Raw genomic sequence first — 10,411 nt, forward strand, 5'->3', positions numbered from 1 at the left:
TTTTAAGACATGCGATCGAGGGGGGAGGAGCCAAGATGGCCGAATAGGAACAGCTCCGGTCTACAGCTCCCAGTGTGAGCGATGCAGAAGATGGGTGATTTCTGCATTTCCATCTGAGGTACCATGTTCATCTCACTAGGGAGTGCCAGACAGTGGGTGCAGGTCAGTGGGTGAGTGCACCATGCACCAGCCGAAGCAGGGGCGAGGCATTGCCTCACTCAGGAAGTGCAAGAGGTCAGGGAGTTCCCTTTCCAGGGGTGACAGATAGCACCTGGAAAATCGGGCCACTCCCACCTGAATACTGTGCTTTTCCCAAGGGCTTAGGAAACGGTGCCCCAGGAGAGTATATCCTGCACCTGGCTCAGAGGGTCCTACGCCCACGGAGTCTCGCTGATTGCTAGCACAGCAGTCTGAGATCAAACAGCAAGTCTGCAGCGAGGCTGGGGGAGGGGCGCCCGCCATTGCCCAGGCTTGCTAGGTAAACAAAGCAGCCAGGAAGCTTGAACTGGGTGGAGCCCACCACAGCTCAAGGAGGCCTGCCTGCCTCTGTAGGCTCCACCTCTGGGGGCAGGGCAGAGACAAACCAAAAGACAGCAGTAACCTCTGCAGACTTAAATGTCCCTGTCTGACAGCTTTGAGGACAGCAGTGGTTCTCCCAGCACGCAGCTGGAGATCTGAGAACGGGCAGACTGCCTCCTCAAGTGGGTCCCTGACCCCTGACCACCGAGCAGCCTAACTGGGAGGCACCCCCCAGAAAGGGCAGACTGACACCTCACACGGCCGGCCAGGTACTCCAACAGACCTGCAGCTGAGGGTCCTGTCTGTTAGAAGGAAAACTAACAGAAAGGACATCCACACCAAAAACCCATCTGTACATCACCATCATCAAAGACCGAAAGTAGATAAAACCACAAAGATGGGGAAAAAACAGAGCAGAAAAACTGGAAACTCTAAAAAGCAGAGCACCTCTCCTCCTCCAAAGGAACGCAGTTCCTCACCAGCAATGGAACAAAGCTGGACGGAGAATGACTTTGACGAGCTGAGAGAAGAAGGCTTCAGATGATCAAATTACTCTGAGCTATGGGAGGATATTCAAACCAAAGGCAAAGAAGTTGAAAACTTTGAAAAAAATTTAGAAGAATGTATAACTAGAATAACCAATACAGAGAAGTGCTTAAAGGAGCTGATGGAGCTGAAAACCAAGGCTCGAGAACTACGTGAAGAATGCAGAAGCCTCAGGAGGTGATGCAATCAAATGGAAGAAAGGGTATCAGCCCTGGAAGATGAAATGAATGAAATGAAGTGAGAAGGGAAGTTTAGAGAAAAAAGAATAAAAAGAAACGAGCAAAGCCTCCAAGAAATGTGGGACTATGTGAAAAGACCAAATCTACGTCTGATTGGTGTACCTGAAAGTGACGGGGAGAATGGAAACAAGTTGGAAAACACTCTGCAGGATATTATCCAGGAGAACTTCCCCAATCTAGCAAGGCAGGCCAACATTCAGGTTCAGGAGATACAGAGAACACCACAAAGATACTCCTCGAGAAGGGCAACTCCAAGACACATAATTGTCAGATTCACCAAAGTTGAAATGAAGGAAAAAATGTTAAGGGCAGCCAGAGAGAAAGGTCGGGTTACCATCAAAGGGAAGCCCATCAGACTAACAGCAGATCTCTGAGCAGAAACCCTACAAGCCAGAAGAGAGTGGGGGCAATATTCAACATTCTTAAAGAGAAGAATTTTCAAGCCAGAATTTCATATCCAGCCAAACTAAGCTTCATAAGTGAAGGAGAAATAAAATACTTTACAGACAAGCAAATGCTGAGAGATTTTGTCACCACCAGGCCTGCCCTAAAAGAGCTCCTGAAGGAAGCGCTAAACATGGAAAGGCACAACCGGTACCAGCCACCGCAAAATCATGCCAAAATGTAAAGACCATCGAGATTAGGAAGAGACTGCATCAACTAACAGGCAAAATAACCAGCTAACATCATAATGACAGGATCAAATTCACACATAACAATATTAACTTTAAATGTAAATGGACTAAATGCTCCAATTAAAAGACACAGACTGGCAAATTGGATAAAGACGCAAAACCCATCAGTGTGCTGTATGCAGGAAACCCATCTCAAGTGCAGAGACACACATAGGCTCAAAATAAAAGGATGGAGGAAGATCTACCAAGCAAATGGAAAACAAAAAAAGGCAGGGGTTGCAATCCTGGTCTCTGATAAAACAGACTTTAAACCAACAAAGATCAAAAGAGACAAAGAAGGCCATTACATAATGGTAAAGGGATTAATTCAACAAGAAGAGCTAACTATCCTAAATATATATGCACCCAATACAGGAGCACCCAGATTCATAAAGCAAGTCCTGAGTGATCTACAAAGACACTTAGACTCCCACACATTAATAATGGGAGACTTTAACACACCACTGTCAACATTAGACAGATCAATGAGACAGAAAGTCAACAAGGATACCCAGGAATTGAACTCAACTCTGCACCAAGTGGACCTAATAGACATCTACAGAACTCTCCACCCCAAATCAACAGAATATACATTTTTTTCAGCACCACACCACACCTATTCCAAAATTGACCACATACTTGGAAATAAAGCTCTCTTCAATAAATGTAAAAGAACAGAAATTATAACAAACTATCTCTCAGATCACAGTGCAATCAAGCTAGAACTCAGGATTAAGAATCTCACTCAAAACCGCTCAACTACGTGGAAACTGAACAACCTGCTCCTGAATGACTACTGGGTACATAATGAAATGAAGGCAGAAATAAAGATGTTCTTTGAAACCAACGAGAACCAAGACACAACATACCAGAATCTCTGGGATGCATTCAAAGCAGTGTGTAGAGGGAAATTTATAGCACTAAATGCCCACAAGAGAAAGCAGGAAAGATCCAAAATTGACACCCTAACATCACAATTAAAAGAACTAGAAAAGCAAGAGCAAACACATTCAAAAGCTAGCAGAAGGCAAGAAATAACTAAAATCAGAGCAGAACTGAAGGAAATAGAGACACAAAATCCCTTCAAAAAATTAATGAATCCAGGAGCTGGTTTTTTGAAAGGATCAACAAAATTGATAGACCACTAGCAAGATTAATAAAGAAAAAAAGAGAGAAGAATCAAATAGATGCAATAAAAAATGATAAAGGGGATATCACCACTGATCCCACAGAAATACAAACTACCATCAGAGAATACTACAAACACCTCTACACAAATAAACTAGAAAATCTAGAAGAAATGGATAAATTCCTCAACACATACACCCACCCAAGACTAAACCAGGAGGAAGTTGAATCTCTGAATAGACCAATAACAGGAGCTGAAATTGTGGAATAATCATTAGCTTACCAACCAAAAAAAGTCCAGGACCAGATGGGTTCACAGCCGAATTCCACCAGAGGTATAAGGAGGAGCTGGTACCATTCCTTCTGAAACTATTCCAATCAATAGAAAAAGAGGGAATCCTCCCTAACTCATTTTAGGAGGCCAGCACCATCCTGATACCAAAGCCTGGCAGAGACAAAAAAAAAAAGAGAGAATTTTAGACCAATATCCTTGATGAACATTGATGCAAAAATCCTCAATAAAATACTGGCAAACAGAATCCAGCAGCACATCAAAAAGCTTATCCACCATGATCAAGTGGGCTTCATCCCTGGGATGCAAGGCTGGTTCAATATACACAAATCAATAAATGTAATCCAGCATATAAACAGAACCAAAGAGAAAAACCACATGATTATCTCAATAGATGCAGAAAAGGCCTTTGACAAAATTCAACAACATTTCATGCTAAAAACTCTCAATAAATTACGTATTGATGGGATGTATCTCAAAATAATAAGAGCTATCTGTGACAAACTCACAGCCAATATCATACTGAATGGGCAAAAACTGGAAGCATTCCCTTTGAAAACTGGCACAAGACAGGGATGCCCTCTCTCACCGCTCCTATTCAACATAGTGTTGGAATTTCTGGCCAGGGCAATTAGGCAAGAGAAGGAAATCAAGGGTATTCAATTAGGAAAAGAGGAAGTCAAATTGTCCCTGTTTGCAGAGGACATGATAGTATATCTAGAAAACCCCATCGTCTCAGCCCAAAATCTCCTTAAGCTGATAAGCAACTTCAGCAAAGTCTCAGGATACAAAATCAATGTACAAAAATCACAAGCATTCTTATACATCAATAACAGACAAACAGAGAGCCAAGTCATGAGTGAACTCCCATTCACAATTGCTTCAAAGAGAATAAAATACCTAGGAATCCAACTTACAAGGGATGTGAAGGACCTCTTCAAGGAGAACTACAAACCACTGCTCAAGGAAATAAAAGAGGATACAAACAAATGGAAGAACATTCCATGCTCATGGGTAGGAAGAGTCAATATCGTGAAAATGGCCATCCCTCCCAAGGTAATTTACAGATTCAATGCCATCCCCATCAAGCTACCAATGACTTTCTTCACAGAATTGGAAAAAACTACTTTAAAGTTCATATGGAACCAAAAAAGAGCCCACATCGCCAAGTCAATCCTAAGCCAAAAGAACAAAGCTAGAGGCATCACACTACCTGACTTCAAACTATACTACAAGGCTACAGTAACCAAAACAGCATGGTACTTGTACCAAAACAGAGATATAGATCAATGGAACAGAACAGAGCCGTCAGAAATAATTCCACATATCTACAACTATCTGATCTTTGACAAACCTGACAAAAACAAGAAATGGGGAAAGGATTCCCTATTTAATAAATGGTGCTGGGAAAACTGGCTAGCCATATGTAGAAAGCTGAAACTGGATCCCTTCCTTACACCTTATACAAAAAGTAATTCAAGATGGATTAAAGACTTAAATGTTAGACCTAAAACCATAAAAACCCTAGAAGAAAACCTAGGCATTACCATTCAGGACATAGGCATGGGCAAGGACTTCATGTCTAAAACACCAAAAGCAATGGCAACAAAAGCCAAAATTGACAAATGGGATCTAATTAAACTAAAGAGCTTCTGCACAGCAAAGGAAACTACTATCAGAGTGAACAGGCAACCTACAAAATGGGAGAAAGTTTTCGCAACCTTCTCATCTGACAAAGGGCTAATATCCAGAATCTACAAAGAACTCAAACAAACTTACAAGAAAAAAACAACCCCATCAAAAAGTGGGCAAAAGGATATGAACAGACACTTCTCAAAAGAAGACATTTATGCAGCCAACAGACACATGAAAAAATGCTCATCATCACTGACCATCAGAGAAATGCAAATCAAAACCAGAATGAGATACCATCTCACACCAGTTAGAATGGCAATCATTAAAAAGTCAGGAAACAACAGGTGCTGGAGAGGATGTGGAGAAATAAGAACACTTTTACACTGTTGGTGGGACTGTAAACTAGTTCAACCATTGTGGAAGACAGTGTGGCGATTCCTCAAGCATCCAGAACTAGAAATTCCATTTGACCCAGCCATCCCATTACTGGGTATATACCCAAAGGAGTATAAATCATGCTACTGTAAAGACACATGTACATGTATGTTTATTGCGGCACTATTCACAATAGGCAAGACTTGGAATGAACCCAAATGTCCAACAATGATAGACTGGATTAAGAAAATGTGGCACATATACACCATGGAATACTATGCAGCCATAAAAAAGGATGAGTTCATGTTCATGTAGGGACATGGATGAAGCTGGAAACCATCATTTTCAGCACACTATCGCAAGGACAAAAAACCGAACACCGCATGTTCTCACTCATAGGTGGGAAATTAACAATGAGAATACTTGGAGACAGGAAGGGGAACATCACACACCAGGGCCTGTTGTGGGGTGGGTGGACCAGGTAGGGATAGCATTAGGAAATATACCTAATGTAAATGACGAGTTAATGGATGCAGCACACCAACATGGCACATGTATACATAGGTAACAAATCTGCACGTTGTGCACATGTACTGTAGAACTCAAAGTAGAAAAAAAAAAAGAGCCCCTTTGATAACTCCTGAGTTTATGGTACCAAGGTTATGTAGGGTGGTGCCCCCAGATAGTCAACGAATGGGGCCACTCAGCTGAAAGATCAAGTGATTAGAGAATTAGTGGGTTTATGTTTTCAGCTCTACACAGTGACCTCTGGGAAAGGGGGAAGCAGGAGATCAAGCTTTATAAAAACACTTCAACAGCCAGCACCCTGGCTCACTCCTGTAATGACAACATTTAGGGAGGCTGAGGCAGGAGGACCTCCTGAGCCCAAGTTTGAGACCAGCCTGTGCAACATAGCAAGACCTCATCTCTAAAAAAAATACAAAAATTAGCCAGATGTGGTGGCTAATTTGTACAGGGGACTACATCCACCTGTAGTCCCAGCTGCTCAGGAGGCTAAGGTAGGAGGGTAACTTGAGCCTGGGAGGTTGAAGCTTCAATGAGTCAAGTTCACGCCACTGCACTCCAGTCTGGGTGACAGAGCGAGACACTGTCTCAGTAAAAAGCAAATTAACAACTAAAAAAAAAAGAAAAACCTCTTTAACAAGATTCAGTGAGCTTCTGGGTTGCTAAACCTACAGAGGTACCACAAAGGTGGTTTGCCCAGAGGGCATGGAAACCTCAAGCACACCACCTGCCCCCACTCTGTCCATGTCTTGCTCTATCCATCTCTTTATCTGGCTGTTCATCTGCTTCTACTGAATACCTTTATAACAAATCGATAAACATAAGTATTTCCCTTACCTATGTGAGCCAATATAGAAAATTAATTGAACTTAAGGAGTTAGGTTTGGGAATCTGGAATTATATCCAGTTGGTCAGGAATATGGGTGACAACCTGCTACTTGCGATTGGCCTCTGAAGTGGGGCCAGTCTTGTGGGACTGAGCCCTCGTCCTGTGTGATCTCACACCCATTTCTAGGTAGAGAGCATCAAAATTGAATTGAATTATAGGATACCCAGTTGGTGTCTGCTGGATGCTTGATGTCAGGATAAAATACCCCACACATCAATTCATAGAAGTGTACTATGTTAAGTGTAAGAGAAGAGGGGAAAACAGTTTCTTTTTCTTTTTTATAGGTACCTAAGTTAAAAGTGAAGTTTCTACAACTAATTTGAAGTGGTAAAATGTTGCATATTTAGCCGGTGGTAAGTTACATATGTATATTACAATATCTAAAGAAGCCATTAAGAAAACTAAAACAAAATAAACTAAAAAAAAAAAAAAAAGGATAGGTCAGGTACAGTGGCTCACACCTATTACCCCAGAATGTTGGGAGGCCAAGACTGGCAGATTGCTTGAGTCCAGGAATTTGAGACCAGCCTGGGCAACATGGCAAAACCCTATCTCTACAAAAATTACAAAAATTTGCCAGGTGTGGTGTCACGTGCCTCAGGCTAAGTTGGGAGGACTGCTTCAGCGAAGGAGGTCAAGGCTGCAGTGAGCTGTGATTGTGCCACTGCACTCCAGCCTGGGCAACAGAGCAATACCTTGTCTCACAAAAAAAATTCTTAAATATAAATAACCTAAATACGTTCATCAAACACAGGGATTGGAAGTGTAAATAAAAAATCATAAACCAGTCATATGTTAGTTGGAAGAAGCTAACTTCAAATTCAACATTATAGGGAGGCTGAAAGTAAAAGAATGGAAAAAAATATACCAGGCAAACATTGGTCAAAAAAGCAGGAGTGACTGTATGAACATCTGATAAAGTAGACTTCAGAGAAAAGGTAATTACTACAAAGAGAGACAATGCATAATGATCTAGCAAGGCCCAGCCTCCAAAATTATTGTTTATAAAACAATTATTCTTGTATTACTCACAATTGTCTGTGAATTTACAATTATCTCAATAAAAATAAATGGAATGAGGTGTGCAAGGGATTGCTGGATTTTACAATAAACTGTTTTGTACTGTTTTACCTTTTCTATGAACATATGTCATTTTGACTAAAAAGAAAAGATATTTTCCCTTAAGTGAGGTACTCTATGCAAAGTGCTTGACATATAGATAGTTTTCAATAAAAGCTCTCTTTCCCTTTAGTTTGAGGAATAAGACAACCTCCAGACCAGGCACTGTGATTCCGGCTGTAATCCCAGCACTTTGGGAGGCCAAGGAGGAAGAATGGCTTGAGGCCAGGAATTCAAGACCAGCCTGGGCAACGTAGCAAGACCCTATTTCTACAAAAAAAATTTAAATATTAGCTAGCCACAGTGGCACACACCTGTGGTCCCAGTTACTCAGGAGGTGGAGACAGGAGGATCACTTCAGCCCAGGAGCTCAAGACTGCAGTGAGCCATGATCACACCACTGCACTCCAGCCGAGGCAACAGAGTAAGACTGTCTCAAAAAAAAAAAAAAAAAAGTCAACTGAGATGTCAATACTAAGTAGTCTAATTCTGAGATGTAGAGCCACCAGTACATCATTCAATGAGATTGCCAAGGCCTTAAACTGGAACCATGGACTACTCCTACCAAGATAACTATAAGAATTTCCTGGCTGGGCACAGTAGCTCACGCCTGTAATCCCAGCACTTTGGGAGGCCGAGATGGGTGGATCACCAGGTCAGGAGATCAAGACCATCCTGGCTAACACAGTGAAACCCCGTCTCTACTGAAAATACAAAAAATTAGCCGGGCATGGTGGCAGGCGCCTGTAGTCCCAGCTACTCGGGAGGCTGAGCCAGGAGAATGGCATGAACCCGGGAGGCGGAGCTTGCAGTGAACCGAGATTGTGCCACTGCACTCCAGCCTGGGTGACAGAGTGAGACTCCGTCTCCAAAAAAAAAAGAAAAAAAAAGAATTTCCTGCCATCACTGAAAAACTTTAAAATAATCCCTTTTCCTATTTTTTGTTCAACAAGCTGAAACACCTCAATTCCAGGGAAATCTAGAGATAAAGGAGAAAAAGATGTACAATATCTTTGTCAGTATATAATTTCTTTAATTATCATGGTGTGTCATTATTTATTGCTTTCATTATCACCAACATTTATTGACTGCTTATATGCTCATTATATCATCCCATGCATTCTCATCATTTAGTCCTCACATCAGCCCAGCAATATAGGTATTAATCCCATTTTATAAAGAAATGACAATTCAAAAATGTAGGTATATTACCCTGTTGAGAGAGCTAGGAAGCAACGTGTCAAGATTTTCTCTCATGTACGACTAATTCCAAAACTAAAGATTCTAGCTACTGGTTCTCTATTATCTCACATGAATAAAAGTGCCTATCAACAACTCTATGAGCACTTCCCACACCTAGACACCACAAGTGAGTTTCTGACTGGGCTCTAAGTATCTGAAAATTCACCGAGATTTTTAAGTCCTACTCACTTTATCAGAGTCACTCCCTCCTAATCATGATGCCTCCTGTGCCATTCTGCGCTCTATGGCCTATTACTTCAGTGCTGCCTTTCAAGAACTAAGACCCCTGCCCTTCTAACAATCCATGGGGTTACCAATCACCAACCCATGGGGCCACTGGAAAAAGACTCCAAAATGAGAGCAGCTCCCTCCAGTTATTCTTATTACATGTCCTTGGCCACTGCTGGTGAACACTTATTTATTTATTCCCTGGTCCTCTACTCATGCACACACTCACATACACAAACCTACACAGAATTACACACATACATGTGAGTTCCATACCCACACTTCTCTTGACATCTCCACATCAGCCTCATAGCTCACGTTATCACATCTTCCCTAGAAAAAAAGAATTAACCAATGTAAAAATCAGCTAACTTCCCATCTACTGAGCTCTCCTTCTTCCCTACAGTCGCAGGTGGAAATGTTACTATTCTCTGAAACTAACCCTGCTTTGTAATGGAATCTAATCCTTCTAGGATAGTAAAAGGTCCTGACTCTCCCCATTGGCTTCTTACCTCCTACTTCAAAGAGGCAAAATGTTTTCCTTTCTTGACAAAGAAAACACTTTTCAACCTGCAGCCTTGAGTACTCTTCAAACTCATGTGTACATTGTATTTAACCAATGCCTACCATCTGCTTGCCCTAATGCAAGAAGCACCAGAAATAAAATAAGTTGTCTGGGTGCCATGGCTAGTGCCTGTAATCCCAGCACTGTGGGAGGCCAAGGAAGAGAGAACTGCTTGAGGCCAGGAGTTCAAGACTAATCTGGGCAGTATAGCAAGACCTCATCTCTATAAAAAACTTAAAAAACAAGCCAGGTGTTGTGGTGCACACCTGAAGTCTCAGCTAGTTGGGAGGCTGAGGTGGGAGGATCGCTTAAATCTGAGAGGTTGAGGCCGCAGTGAGGCACATCACACCACTGCACTCCAGCTTAGGTGACAGAGTGAGACACTGTGAAAAGAAAAGGAAAGGAAAGAGGGGAAAAGAGGGGAGGGGAGGGAAG

General features: G+C 42.0%; 1 long non-coding RNA gene across 2 annotated transcripts in view; it reads left to right on the top strand.

Moving 5' to 3' along the window:
- The window catches only part of LOC129060967 (uncharacterized), a 135,980-nt gene extending 126,200 nt beyond the window's left edge, over positions 1-9,780 (top strand). For both annotated transcript variants that reach the window (XR_010141098.1, XR_010141099.1), the window contains 2 exons: positions 7,107-7,175; positions 8,075-9,780. This is a non-coding gene — a long non-coding RNA (uncharacterized LOC129060967). The remainder of the gene's footprint in view (positions 1-7,106; positions 7,176-8,074) is intronic.
- Positions 9,781-10,411: the final 631 nt, after the last annotated feature.

Source organism: Pongo abelii, chromosome 7 (genome assembly GCF_028885655.2).
Source record: "Pongo abelii isolate AG06213 chromosome 7, NHGRI_mPonAbe1-v2.0_pri, whole genome shotgun sequence".
Classification (NCBI taxonomy): Eukaryota; Metazoa; Chordata; class Mammalia; order Primates; family Hominidae; genus Pongo; species Pongo abelii.